This window comes from Camarhynchus parvulus, chromosome 4 (assembly GCF_901933205.1).
Source record: "Camarhynchus parvulus chromosome 4, STF_HiC, whole genome shotgun sequence".
Taxonomy (NCBI): Eukaryota; Metazoa; Chordata; class Aves; order Passeriformes; family Thraupidae; genus Camarhynchus; species Camarhynchus parvulus.
The window spans coordinates 29,434,664-29,450,989 of NC_044574.1; positions in this window are offsets into that span (position 1 = coordinate 29,434,664).

The window sequence follows — 16,326 nt, forward strand, 5'->3', positions numbered from 1 at the left end:
GTGGTATTGATTTTTTAATCATTTCAGATAGAGACTGTTATATAGATTTTCTAAAGGATTGAACATAACTAGAAAAAGCTGGAAATGGATTTTCCCCTTGCAACTTCATAAATCATAATAACAGATTTATATATATATATATATATATATATATATATATATATATATATATATAAAACATATTTACTGCTAAGTAAAGAATGTAACTAGCCATTCACAAGTTATAATATCTAGAGATTTGATAGACATTCAAATCTGTTGTCATTTTGAATGTTACCAGACTTCAAACATCACTCAGCTGCAGATGAACAATTATTTCCACATGATGCATTAATTAATACAAAATCAGAAGTATTCTTTCAAACTTTTGTTCTGCGCTGGTGTCATCTAGGCTTTTAGTTAGGAGCTGGCCACAGAGTAAAATAGGAACTTTAGCAGCATTCTGCTTCAGAAAACATCTCTGACAAAAGGGGTTAGGTTGACCTTCTGATTCTGAAAATCAGGAGAACTTAGAGCATGCTTACCTTTTTTATTTTGATACACATTAGCATTGTTTGGAATCATGGTTGTCACTGCAGATGGCAGTTCAAAGAAACAAGCCCTGCTCAATAAGGCTCAAAGATGACAGATGTATTGCCACCTCACCCTCTTTAACTACATCAGTCCACTTCACTGTCCAGCTTGAAAAGGGGCTTTTTCAAAAGGAAAACTGCTCTGGTGTGTGATAGGATCTGTATGTGAAGGATTTGTGCAGTCAGCTGAGTGTCCTTGCCCAACATGTTGGCATATCACTACAGAAGTAGCCATGGGTCTCAGCCTGCAGGGGCCATAGCCAGCTGTGCTTCAGCAAGCAAGGACTCTGCACACGTGTCCCATTTCCTGCTGCTATCCTGTATCTACCAGCCAAAGCAGGGACATTAAATCAGGGTATTGTAGTCTTTGAAGTATATTGAAAAACTTTCAAAGAGTTTTGTCAAGATTGGTGCAGAGTTAAACCTAAAGATGAATGCACATCTGAGCAGGAATGGATTGGGCGAGCTATACAACCACACATACAGTTATATACAAAGGCACCCACAGACTTTAACTGTAATTTTCTACACCTATGATAGACTATCACTGTACCACTGGTACGCTGTTTGCCCTCAGGCTTCAGAGAATCTGCCTGCTTGCTGCATTTTTTGTTGGGTTTGCAGAAGAAAGGAAACCATCAAGATGCCAGGATGAGCAGTGACAGCAGTTGCACCATGGTCTTCAACATTATCAAAACACTGTCTTCACAAACACAGAACTGCAGATTTCTACTTTTCAAGGGGCTTAAACAGGAAGTAGCTCTGGTACTCAGCCTCTATGCTGAACCCTCCATATTACCCCTCCTTTCCTCTGAACAACAGAGATCTGAGAAGCAAAATGTGTTATAAAGTATTTTAAAATTAACATATTCCTGAATATACTTTTTATCTCTAAAATATATTAAATAGCATGCAATTTTATTACAATATGGTCATCCTGCCTATAAAGTATAGCTAAAAGTTTTTGATTTCAACAGCATTTCTTATCACCCATATTCATGTTAAAAAATAAGTTTGTGATTTAAAGCACATCCTGTCCATACTAATAAATAATGAAGTTATCTCAACATCTAAGGTATGGAAATGTCATTAAAGTACTACTTGCATATTCTAAATTCCCCAACATATCAACATCCTAATGAGTTCTAGGACTTCCATGAACATCAGATGTTTACAGTGTCCTGACAAGGTTGTTTGAACACTGTCCCAGTGCTTCCTGCTAGGTTTCAATATGTTGGCCACAGGTCACCTAGCAACCATTAGTTTGGAGGAAAACTGTATTATAAATCTCATAAAAATGCTGTTTATTCTTTAATGACTATGATTTTGCGGTATGCATTTCAAGTGTACATGCACATGGCTCCCTCTTCTGGAAAATCCACACAAAAAATAAGAACTACTCATTTAGAAATGAAGAAAAATAATCATAATAAAAAATAAGATGGAAGGAACAAAATGAGGGGGGAAATGAAATTTTAAGGTAATGTAATCTTTATCGAACCTATTTAATTTTAGCCACAATCCTATATAATTTCAGCTACAAAAATGTTGAGAACAAAGGCATCATATATATTTTAGTCAAAACAGTGTTGTCAAAAAAAGTGTAAGAAACTGAAAAAGAAGATGACAAAACAGATTGGCACTACAGTGGAAAAATGTTTGAGTACATTAAAGAAATCAAATAGTGGAGCTCAAGTGAGTAGAGAGTTTCCCACTGCTAACACAATATGTAAGAGATGAATGTCACCCATATTCATAAGGCCTGGGAAGGCAAAAAATGTTTTAAAACACAAAAGTTAAAGTCATTAATTGAAAAAATATTAACATAAAAGATGTATCCTATAAAAATGCATTTATATCTATATTTTAATTGAAATTGAATTAAAATCCTTTACAAGAAGCTAACAAGAGACTTTTTTCAAGCGTGAGAGAAAAGTTTATATTGATCTTTTATTTTCAAGCTTAAACAGTTAGATCAATATACTCCAAGTGACAGTTTTGTTGAAAAATTGAAGCAGAAAATCAACTGTCTGTGTACAGTATATTTGAAGATAAATACAATCAACAGGATAAAGCTTAGAGCAGTCTCACTTAAAAGCTACACCTTTACATTCTCCACTTTGATTATAAGGAGGTAAAATTAACTAAAAAAACACCTAACTACCCCATTTAGATGATTAACTGAAATTATATGCATATTCTATGACCGATAAATAAATATAATTTAATTATATAATTTAATTAGATAAATAAAAATAATTTAATATTAGAATAAGGACAAAGGAGATAAAATTCACCTTCTGAATCCAGCTTAATATGATAAATTAGTAATATAAATTAGCTTAAACTGCAACATTGCATTCTCATTAGGAATGTAATTTCTTAAGAGTGTTAATAGCTGAAGGATTAAAGCAGATGGACAAGAATTTCCACGTCATATAAGCCCTGGGAATGGGAGATTTCTCTTGTGATTTTGATTGGCTAAGCCAATGTAATTTCTCAGGCAAGTAAATCCTGTTCATCAGTACTTTCTACACAATTTTCACAGAAGACAAAGAGCTTTGAGTACAGACTCAAAGTCATGTCTTCAGGATCTTAGTTTTTATTTTTAATTTATATCTCTGGGTTTTCATATTTCCATAAGTTACTCTATTTTCCTCTCATAGATCTAAGTTCTTATTGGAAAGTAGTGCTACATATTAAGTTAAGGGCCAACAGACAGCTAGTTAGAAAGAATATTGAATATGAGATTAAATCTTTGAATTTCCTTATTTCATTCCTTAGTTGAATTACAAAAATAACATAGACCTTCCTTTATTCTTTACAGAATACATGAGAAAAAAGGAAAAAAATAGTTTTTCTCAAAGAGAAGTTCTGTCAAATAATTTACTGTGAAAATAAGCCACATTAATTAACTTTTAAAGGGCTGCTGTTCAGACTTAGAAAAAAATTAATAAAAGTACAGAACTTATAAAGCATATTTCAACAGTGTAATAGAACTCTTTAGAAAAGCTGAAAATGAAATGAGAACTCTTTCATAAGCAGGATCAAAATACTGCATGATGATGGATAAAGATGACATTTACAAGGTTTGGGAATGCAAAATGGTGAAGTTTACAGGAAATTAATCTAATATGGTAGACATATCATTTCTTACACAGGCTGGATCATAATTCACCTGTCTTCACCTGACAAGGTCAAAATTTACTGCAGTGTACACCAGACAACTGTAACTTGAAGAGGCTTCATCACATCTTAAATCAGTTTCTGCATAATTTCAGACATAAAAATCTAATTCTGTGGCAACCAGAGGATGCATCCCTACTATATTAAAAGGAAACTCTCCAAAACTTTTGATTAATGAAGAGAAAAAAACTTTTATCTACTTAAAAAGGCTGTTCATAATTAATTTGATTTATCAGAAAGCAAACTAATATACAGTTTTTCTCAGAAAGATAACACGTATTAAAAACCATCCCTTTCTTTCAGCATATCAGCTTCATTTCAGACTAAAGTTTCATTCTGATTAATGGGAAAACAATACAATCAATTTAATAAATGCAGAGGTGGTTTTTAGGGTACAGATTACAAAATCAGGATATTCTGTATATATTTAACCCTAACTACAAATTCAGTTCTTATTTTTAATGGGTTCTTCCAAAAACATGAGACACAAAAAAAAAAAAAAAAAAACCACCACACCAAAAAAAACAAAGAACCCCAAAACAAACAAAAAATCTCCTAATTTTTTTTATGTATTCAAGTAGAAATCATCATTATTTTTGGTAAGGGTAAAATTTTAGGACCATTGGAGAGGCATTTTTGATCAACATTAAGGGCCTGTCATGCATTGCTGTATCTCTTGGCATAGACGTACTCAGAAAATTATTCATGCATATTTAATGGTACCAAATATTGAAGGACTAAATAATTGTAGAAAATAATTTTTTGTTACGTATGACCCTGGTCAATTTATTGTGATGTCACAGGAAATTACTGGCATTCCATAAACAGGACCAAGGTGCTTCAGTTCTGGTGGAGCTCTTCACTTTGTAATTGACACATTAGACCACTCCAGAGTCTGCTTTTCCCAGCAGCCAGAGCCCAGACCATGACTGATGTCATGTCTGGAACTTCAGGAAAGGTTCCAGGCTGCCAAGCATCAGTAATAATCAGACAAGTCCAAGCAAGTGCTGCAGACAGTCCATGAAAATCACAAAATTCTTTGACACCTTCACTGAAGCAGAAAGAAATATTGGATCAGGGTTTGCAAGGATCAGCACTATGGTGCAATGTCTGATTTCCTGAATATAGAAGGACATAATGCTGCAGTCATGTGCCAAACTTGTCAAAATTTCCAGAAAATAAGGATTAAAACAAGACAAATTCTGACAGTGGGACACTGATTTTCATGCTCTAAAATCATGATCGTCCACTAAAAGAGTTCTGGGCCAAAATACTTGAATTACTTAACAGCTAAAAAGTTTGTTTTATAAGGAAATCTTAGATTTATCAGCCACCTTTCAGGTATCCAAGCTTATCTAGCCTCACAGAGTTCTTATTCTACGTAACATACAGGGAAATATAGAAGCATCAAGCTAATCAAAGTGCAATAGACACCTTTACTCAAATCCTTTCAGGTCTCTTTTCTGAAGGTAAAACAAACAAAAGAGGTTTTCATTTACAGCTCTGCAAGGAGCAACAAATGAGTAGATGGTGATCTAAATGAAATGAGAGGAACATTTTCCTGCGCTTTTCACCTGTTAGGATGGAAAGAGGCAATGATGTTAAAGGATAAGACCTGGCTGAATCCCAGCTGTATGTTTAGTAGACAGAAAGCAGGTGGATGTGGATGAGTGTTTCCCATTGCTGCTGCTGCATATCACAAACTTGTAAAGCAATAGGGAAAATGCTACCAGCAGGAAAGTGAAGTGCAGTGAAATTAGATATCCAATAAACAGAGAAACTGTTCTTTCCTTCTTTTAATATGAGGGCAAGGAATTATATGTGTAATCTGTTAACAGGTCACATGTTGATTCAATTTTCAGAATTATGTTCAGTAGAATAAGTAGCAAAAGAGTGAGACAATTACCTGAAACCCATCAAAGTGTAGCTGAAGGAGGCCTTGAAAAAATGAAATGTGCGCTTGGGCCTAAAAGGGAGTTTCCTTTTAAAAGAATTAATTTCTCTCTTCCTTGATCTTCTGACAGACTATTTTAACATATGCTTTTATCTGTGAATAAATATGTCCCAAAATAAGTCACAGCTTTTCATTTTTTAATATTTCAAGATAAACATGCCATGCATTATATATAGAAACCATTATATAGCAGTCTGTTTTTTCTCTGTGTAACAGAGGATAACTAGGTATATTATCATTAGAGTTTATTAAATATTCTTTTTATTACAAGAAAAACAGTCATTTCATCAGATATAATGATGTGACTACCATGATATCAACAGTGTTTTTTAGCTACATTAATCCTCTTTTCCCTGACAGTCAGGGAACATAGCCTACAATTTCTTTGCAGACCTGCAAGTGAAAAGTAAACCTTGGCAAAAGCCATTCTTTGGACTGCATGCTAGTAGCACATGGCAGAGCAGGTCAGGTTAATTCATTGTTGGTTTAGCTTTTGAACCTCAAGATTGCAACATGAACATGAAATACAGGGAGGGGGTATTCTGCCTGAATATTAAGAGATAACGCCTTTACCTACTCCAGAAGCATGACTGCAGTCAGAGTGTATGCCTTTGATTGCCTTATTGATGGTCCCAAAGTGATTTATATTGTTATAAGGTTGACTTTAAAAGACATTCTATGAAAGAATTAAATCAGTGATTTATGTTATCCTATTATGCTTCAAAAGCAGTTAATAAACTCCTGCTGTTTTAAAGACAGGTTGGGTATGGATTTGCTATAAAGATATGGCATCATGAGAATCAATCTTGAGGCTTTCTCTTTCTTTCTTTATTGTGAGGAGGAGTTGTAAAGGTTAGGAGCAGAGAACTTACAAGAAAATGTGTCATTTTTTCTGCCTTTGATATCCCTTATCATTTATATGCCCTACTGTACTTGGAGTGGTTGACTGCACTGTTTTTTTTGGTTAGCTAATTTGAATCCTGCTGTTTGATTATCAGTGTCTTACATTTTATTTGGGCTAAAAATTTTTCAACTGCAAAACTTTCCTTTTCAGAAATTTTCAACATTGTTCTGACTAGCAGGAAATAGCCCCAAAGAGTTTCCAAGTGGCACCAGTAAAAATTATACCATGGGACCTGCATTCTGACTCCTGTTCCCAGCTCTGTTTCTGTTCCTTATCCATTGTAATCTAAATTTGCATTCCACTAAACCAAAACTTAATTGAAAAATAAGGGTGAGAACAATATATCAGGATTACAATCTATTTCTCATTGGAATTAGAATCATTATGTTTCATTTTCAATGACTCATTTATTATTAGATATCTGATCTTCAAAGATAAAGCAGAAGATAATAAAAATTTATTTTATAATATCTGTCCTTCACCTTGTCTATCTTAACAGACACAATTTCCACCTGTGGATAAAAGCAGTGAATTCAAGAAATTAAAAATTACGTGGTTAATATTTTGCAAATTTGCTCTGGAGACAAATATTCAGTAAACAGAGAAACTGTTCTTTCCCTTTTTTTTTAATATGAGTGCAAGGAATTACATGCTTAATCTGTTAACAGGTTACATGTTGATTCAATTTACAGAATTATGTTTTATTAAAATATAAAATTCACATTTTGATAATATAAAAATTCAAAGGCACAAGAAAATACAGAAAATAAAACTGGTGGAGTATTATTATGTAATACTAACATATAAGTTTACAATTATTTTAAATTAAGTTAACACAGAAGCATAGACTTGGCTCAATTTCTCTGTTTAAATTTCCTTTTGGTCCTCCACTTAAAGATGATTGGACAAAGGTCTGTAGCAAAGCTTAGCAAATGGCTGGATTTCACTCAGAGCATTGACCAGCGACCTTAACAGCTGCTTGGAAAATGTTTAGCTAATCTGCATAACTACAACATCCAATTAAGTGGTAAAGTTACTATGGACAGTAGCAATTTGATTCTGTCTGCATCAAATCTCATAATTTTCATATATTGATTCTTTGAGTATCACCCTGGGCTAATACTTACTGTCACATTCATAGCACAGCAAAATGAAAGCAGAATATCACAAAGAGATTTTTGAAGGTTCATGTTTCCTAAATAAATCACAATTTCTCGTATTAGTAGCATTCATGTTGAAAAAATTGTCTTCGCTTTCAAAAGTCTGCCAGTCATTTGGTATATTTGCTGGAAATTGCAATTGCACTGCAGAAAATGTATGGGTTTAGTCAAATAGCATTACATGGCAGCTGGCTTTCAAATATTCTAAGTATGGCAAACCTATTACACATTTCATTTATGTAAAACCTGCCACTGCTTCACATGTGAAAAGGCAGCATTAACAGAAAAAATTAAGATACATCATACAGACAGGATGTCACAAAAAATATTCTCAGAGATCCAGAGGCTGCCTATCATAAAGAGGCTTGCTGGTATAGCCTGCTCTCTATTACCTATTCTGTAAACAAAATCAGCCACAGATACATACAAATTCCCTCTTGATTTGGGAGACAGAGACTTCCTGGATCAGAAAGAAGTGAGAAGCGCTTTTAGAGCAATCTTTTTACTGCCAAATAAGTAATAAAACTTACTGTAGCTGTCATGAAAGCACACGTACATCATGGCTGTTCTCTTTCCCCTCTGTTCAGCCTGTTGGAAAACCTACAACAGCAGAATTGATTTGGAAGCTAGAATGTACCATTAAATCACATATCCTACCTCTTCTGGCAATTCAGACCAAGATATACATTCATCTGTACTGAAGCCAACAATGGATGTAGCTAAAAAGTAATTTCCAGTTATGACTTAAAAAATATATACAATTAATCATTTCTCCTGATAGTTTGTTAAAGTGCTTTATCATCTTTCCCATGAGATATTTGTGCCTATTTTTAAATTGTCTCTAAATTTCAGCCAGTACGCCTGTTATGTCTTTCTTTGCTGAATCACTTTTCAATGTTATTTTTCAGCAATGTAGAGTGTTTCAAAGAGCAAATCTGTGCTCTCATCTGGTTGATTTAATTTTTTGGTATGTTTCTCTTCTGTTTGTACTTGATTAAAAAGCCAGCTCACCTATTTTCCTTCACAAGACTAGTTTTGGTCAGTCTCTGTTCATGTTGTTCTGTGCAAAATATATCAGCCATGTAATTTTGATGTAGACATCATGGATGTTAAATTCATGTCTTAATTTAAGACAAAAGTGTTTGTAACTAACACCTCTTTTATTTTAACAGAAATCTAAGTCTTGTCTGATTTAAAAAAAAAAAAAAAAAGGCCAAGCAGATTAATGTAAGAAGCAAAATTCTCACAATTTATCACAAATGCAGGTCCGTTCCTCAGCAAAATTTCAGAATTAGAGTAACACAAACACTTACTTGGCTTATGGACTAGTAAACCATTACCTTCACTGGGCTGCTACCACTTTCTCTCAGTTTGTGAAAAGTCTCTGTCCCACTGCCATGCTGTATTGTAGGGCAGACAGCCTTTGAGAGGAGGAGAATAGATCCCTGTGTTACCCAAACAGAGAGAAAAATTTCAGGACAGGGAAACCACAGTCATTACTTTTACTCAAGATGCAGCATTTATATCCATGGGTAAGTTATAACACTGTTTTCTCCTTAGAGTATATCTATCAATACTATTCAAGATGAATAAATACGGAGAAAAGAATGCTTATATGCATTAATTTGAATAAAAACTATGAATTAAATTTGACACAGTTGAGAGCATTTTCATTGTTAGGAATATCTAAATAGGTTCTTCTATTTCACCTGTCAGAGAAATATAGCCTTGCAATTGTTGTGTACCTAGTTCACAATTCTCTGTATGGCTAGCAGGAAATCTTGTTTAACCTGCAATGAACAGAAGAGTAAGCAATAATAATACCACTGCAATCCACTGCAATTGTGTTACAAAGGCAGAAGACTTCAAAGCAAAATTAAAACAAATAGTTCATTAATAACTCATAGCTTGATATGTTTATATAGAAGTGTTCAATGAATAAGTTCCAAAGCAAACATGCTCATACAATCAATTTTTTTGTTTAATAATGTATGAAGAGAGACGTGGCAAAATTTGCAAACGTTATGCACTGCAAATAGCCTATCTTCTACATGCCATAAGAAACAGAACAACCTACAAAGAGACTGGAGACACAAAATGGCAACTAATCATGGTAATACCTCACTTTACATTTTTATGGTCCCAAGAAACCACTGGAAAGATTCCCTCAGGACATGTTAGATTGAATGTGATGCCTTGGCACCCAGTAAGCCACCTAGAAAAAGTCTCCGGGGAGAAGAAATTAAGATGCATATGACAGCTGCAAAGGCTGCTAATGAGTGAAAATGTCATTGGCTTTGACTGGCTTATGTACACCACATATTGATGGGCTGTGTGCTTTAGTTATGCCCCAAACCTTTCTAGATCTTTTCATGCTGACTCCACACTGCTTTGTAGTCACTCTTTCATCCCTTCACTTTTCCCCTGGATGTTGTTCCCTTCTCTTTTCCACCATACTGTCTTTTCACTACTCTTTAGGTGTCCTCCTAATCAATTCTTAGCAAAGGAAAAAACAAAAAAAACCACACAAATAAAAGCCTCTGTAACGTTACAATGATTGTCCTGCCTTTTATAATATACATTAAGCACTATACATAACATCATTTTATGTATCCAGCACTTGCATTTTCTATTATGTAAAAAGATTTTCAAAGCATTAACTATCTTGTTCTATGAGTTCCCCTGGTGTTTCAGCTCTAAAAGCCTTCAATGCACATTCTCCTTCATCCTGCTTATCTTCTTTGGCCTCCAGACCCTTTGCAGCTCACAGTAACAAGGAATTTAGTACCAACCTATCTCTAAACACAAATTCAAATCACGACTCAAATGTCTGAGTAACTTCCAAAATCAAATAACTTATAATGGATGATAAAGTTTTGTTCCACCTTCTAGACTTATACCTTAGCAATAAGTCACTGGAAGTCTGGGATTCCCAGTTCCCTAAGTGACAAAGCATTCCCTCCCTGTCCTCTTTCTAGTCCTGTATTTGGCTCAGTTAAAATAACTTCAATCAGTGATCAGCTCTCAGCACATACAACATAAACTTGGCAACAAAAACATAAATGTGCATTATCAAGCTAAGAAATCTATTCTCACCACTTCCTCTTTATGAGTAAAATATAATCTCTACCATTTGAAGAACTGACACTAAAAATGAAAAAAAAAAGATTTTTTTTCCTACTGAGGGGTTATTTCTAATGTGCTTGTGCATACTTACTGATTTTGTAATGAAATTAAATATTGGCAGAATAACTTTTTTTTGAAAGGTTTGAATACTTCAATTATGTAGTATTTTGAAGATTAACAATGGCTTAGCTTCTAAGCAATCATTGATGAAATAAACTAGGTAGCCAGTCAAACAGTAACTTTTCATTTTTGATTCCAAAGGGTGTTGCATTAATACTTGGATAATTATAGTTTAATTGCTTATGCAATTGCAGTTCAGTCATTGCATTTAGAAACAATATTGTTGATTGTATACTGAAGAGCAGTGAAATGGAAAGGACCCTACATTCTACACACAACCACAAAATACTAAAATCCACATAAACCATTTTTGGGGGGGGGGGGTTTCTGTTTTTTTTAACCAGAGAAACAGCAACTTTCCTTATGCATGATACATTTCAAGCTGGTGAAATTTTTTTTTCCTAAGTGTGCCTCAGTTTTTTAAAAAGTAAGCTATCCCTTATCTCTGTAAGATTCAGTAATTTAATTTTTGTGGGGGAAGAAATTCTACTGAAACGCTTCAAAAATACTCTCAAGTAAATCATCCTCCTTATGAAAGTTTTTTCAATTTGCAGTAAATTCAGCACAATGATGCTTTACACATACATAATATCTCCGAAATACTTGAAATGAAGCTTTAGATTTCTCAAATACACCAACATATCAGAGTGTAACTATGAACAAGTTAGCCCAGTCTTCACACATGTGATAGAATATCAGAGTCCTTCACAAAGACTGTCTGTGCTGTTCCCTGTTTAGCTGATGAGCTTTGATGTCACACAGAATATTTGCTAACACCAAAAGGTGATCTTTGTGTTCTGAGAAGATGCTTGTCACACTTCTCTTGAGAGCATCTTTGCAATGTGACATTTGACTTACTTTTCAGTCACTTGCTAAATGTAAATGGTTATATAAGATAGCCTCTGGCAGCTTGCTAACAGCTGCTTTCAACCTTGCAGGGTAAAACTTTTACCCTACATGTTGCAAGCATTTGGTGTCTGATGGTGACATCCAACCTTGTATTAACTGTTGATGAGATGAGCAAATGGCATCACACAGCAGTCAAGCAACTGACACTGAGCTGTAAAATGGCATTCATAAGGACAACATCAAGGAAATGTTAACTTTTGATTCATTGGCATCCCCTCAGCATGTCTTAATCATCTTTTTGAAATATGATTGTCTAGCTCTAAATCTTTAACAACGTGAGTTTTCCTGACATCTCTGTGACTGTCCTGAATTGTGCCTAAGATTCAACCACTGCCCACTGTGAAACCATTAAGTAAGATGAATTTGTCCCTTGGTAGAACTGCTTAGTTGTAGAATTCCTAATAGAACAAGTGTTTTACCTTATTGTTACACAGCAACTAGTACCTTATCTTACCTCATTTCCTTCTAGGACTTCTAGAATCAATCACAACTGCATCAAAATTCTGAGTTGCATTGTTACAGGCATGTAATATTAAACAGGAGCTAGTAAGTACTTTTCTGATCTTGTATAATTATCAAGATGTTACATCTTGAAAAGCCTTGCAGTCTTCCTGGTGCTGAGTAGCTTCTTCAGCCAACTAGAGAACATCAATGTTATGTGACTTCAACAATCTTTTCTCTGAGTTTCCCCAGGGTGGGTGGGAATTACCATCTTTGGTACAACTGCTTTACCATTTGAAAAGATGTCCCTGTGACCCAAGGAGAATGGAAAGTTGGGCTGTAGCCCAAAGTACTTTATTTATAACTCAGGCTCAATCTTTTACAGAGTAAATAAAGGTTCCCCATTTGCTCATTGTAACTGGTAGGGGACTACATTACTCTTTAGGAAATCTGTTCATCAGTTAAGACATCAATCCTGAAAACTTCATGACTGTCACGAAAGTAGTGCACACAAAAATATATTTGACTAGCAATGACTGTCTTGTGTGTACTAAACAAATAATGTTCAGCAACAGTACTAGACTTTCGGAAAAAAAACCATTTTTTCTCTCTCTCAAACTATGGACATGTTAAAATAGTTTATTAATATAGAAATATAAGAATATGAAATAGCTAATATGACTAGCTGAGATTCAAAAATTCTGATATTCAAACACTTTTTAAACTAATAATACTCCATTTCCTGTAGTTCTGGCCTGACAGTCTACTAAATCAGATTTTTCTTTCCTCATCTTAAACTGGTGTAGTTTATACATCTATTAGATTAATTAATTGGTTTTCACTGAACAAACTTTATTCCAAATATTTAATTGAAATATTTATTCCAATGCAGTTTTAGGGAAACGTAGGAATCTATCAGGATTAATGATCATTAATAGGTGTCATTAAGTTTTCCACAATGTTTGTACTTACATACAAGTTTTACAGGGCCTAGATAAATGTCTCAAATGTACCCTTTAGAGTTTCTATTTTAAAATGAGGACAAGTTGACATGTATTTTACCCACCCTTCTTTATTTTGTCAATATTCCCATCACCTTGGCTTTTTGCATGATGTTTTTCCTAAGTGATAATCAAGTAATCCAAGTGATCATTTTGTCAAGACACAAAGATTCATCATCTTATTGCCATGATATTTACTGTAAGATCACTTGGGTCCCAATGTGAGGCACAGACATTTACGAGACAGCCACATAAAATGATTAAATGCCTAAAGGGTTAGATTTACTACAGAGGCACTTTCATGGAGGAAGAACACTCTTCAGAAAAGCACATCAGGAAACTCTCTTGTCCACTGATCCTTATTTATGAGTGTCACATCTTTCCTTTATTAAGGGACCTGGGTGTTCTACCACTATGTTAGTAGCAAAAGATGATATGCTATATGTAAAAGAGTTTTTGAGTACAACTGATCACAACCAGCTTAGATTTCAGTGATAAGCACTCATAAATTCTGCTTTTTGACTTGCAGCTCTAACTGCTCCAGAAATTTCCATAAGGCCTTATGAAGCAAATTGAAACTACCAACTACCCATGTGTACATTTTTATGATGAGATGATAATACTATTTAGAACACTGTTTGGGTACCTTTGTCAGAGTTCCACTGCACCTTACTCCACACTGAGAATCCAGAAACAGCAGCTTAACTTCAACTCTTCTACATAGTTATGAAAGGATTTATTATGAAAGATTGTTTAGCCAAAAATGACAAACAAAGCTCAGGGAAACTTTCCAATCCTATTACCAGTTAGGATATTAAAATGGTCCATTATAGATGAGGATTTATGTATAAGAACAAGGAGAATGAATGTTTTATAATGGTTAATAAAGGGACAGTAAGGAAATTTATATATATATATATATATATATATATTCAAAATGGATTTGTGCATTCAAGATTATTTAAATGGAGGGAGGAAAGAGAATATGACAACCAACTCAATTACAAATTGCTATAAAAAGCAGATCATATATACTGCTAAGGGTATTTCTCCCTCGAGGTTCTCAGAAATCTGTGGCCTATAGACATTTGTCTCACAAGTTTTTTTTCTCTGAGAACCTCCTTCATCTCATCAGAATACTTAGTGCATTTTAGAACTAGGAAATTAATACAAATATTGATTTCTGAAACCATGAAGTAGGCTGCAACTCTGCTGATGTTTCAACTCATTTGGTATACTGGGTTGTTCACATTTTTCTGTCTTAAAAAGATGAAAAGATTTTTTACAATTTGACCTGAGGTCATAAATTCATGTATTTGCTACAGTCCTTGAACTATAATGAACAGGGATTTTTGCATTTTATGATTATATGTCATCCTATTCTGCTGGGATGAAAAAATATCCTTTCAGCTTGTTGCTGAAAAACAGCTCTTCAAATTTTTAAATGAAATCCCTTTAACCTCTGTATTTTTTTTTATTATTATTATTATTATTATTATTATTATTATTATTATTATTATTATTATTATTATTATTATTATTATTATCATCATCGCTACCACAAACACTACCTGTCAAATATAGTACATACAATAGTTTTTGTGGGAACCAGGGGCTGATTCTCACCACTACGTGGTTTGCATTTACTAGTCACAAAACACAAATAGGTGGTCAAAGGAATACAAAAACCAGCCAAGTCAAAGATACATTTTATGTCTTAATGGACATAAAAACAGAGGTTAATGAAGCCAAGTTTGGCTTAACTGTAGTTACAATAAATAGGTACAACAATAATATTTAATTATAGGACCCAAAAAGGATTTTCCAGGGGTAATGTCATATTTGAAAACTCATTCATTTGTTTAACTTCCTTGGTTTATAGCATTTGTAAAAGACCAGTAAAAAAAGAATGTTCAAGATTAAAAAAAAGTTCATTAAATTACCTGTTGACAAAGAAAGCCCTACAATTGCATTATAACAAACATTGTATAATACAATTTAATATCCTCATTTCTCCAATGAGAAAACCTGGATGTTTTTGTCTCTAAAGTTGAAAAGAACTCCATCAAAGCAGTTTCAGTGAGGATAAGTCTTAGAAAACGTATCAGGTCCCAGAAAGTGAAAATACCCATTTTTTCTTTCTTGCCTCAACTTGGTGATAGAGATGAGATAAATGCAAATACATTTTTGAGAGACAATTTTTGTGTGAGGGACAGAATGCAGTATCTATAAAGAATAAAGCAGGAATGGACCTGCAAGATGAATCTTCCCATGCCATGAGTGCTGGTTTGGGGATTTTTCTGTCACAAAAAAGCATAATTCAGCAAATGGATCCTCATTTGGAATTTCTTCCCTGGGGCAAATCAGACCACTCCAAGAGGCATTCCTTCTAGTGAATTTTAATTATACTGTCCTAGAATAATAGAAAAATATTCTACCTAGATATATTGCTTTTCAGACACAGAATAATAGCATCTGATCACCATATGTAAATAGTCATTAATATTTTATTAACATAAATCTGTTTGATACTTCCCAAGTGTACTTTAATATTTTAGACTGTATCCCAGCAGCCCAACAATATGTAGACTACATATATTTTCTGCACGCAGTGAGATTTGTTTCTATTTATTATGATTGGTAAAAAATCTGCATAAATTGAATGCTCTTAGTTATTAAAGAAACACATTAAATATTGGAAGAATGACCCTTTTATATGAAAAAATCTCTTCAGAAAAAGTCACAAAGTAAAGAAATTGGCTTACCAGTAATACAGTAGCAAAAACTACTTGTAACTTAGTCTTAATACTTTTCTATCATCTCTGAAGTGGAAGCAGCCACAATATTGTAAGTTTCCCTCATTTGAGTAGTGTTGGAACCAATATGTTCCATTCATTTCTGTGTAAATCTGACAATCTCTGTGAATTAGAGATTAAATTTATTTCTTCTATTA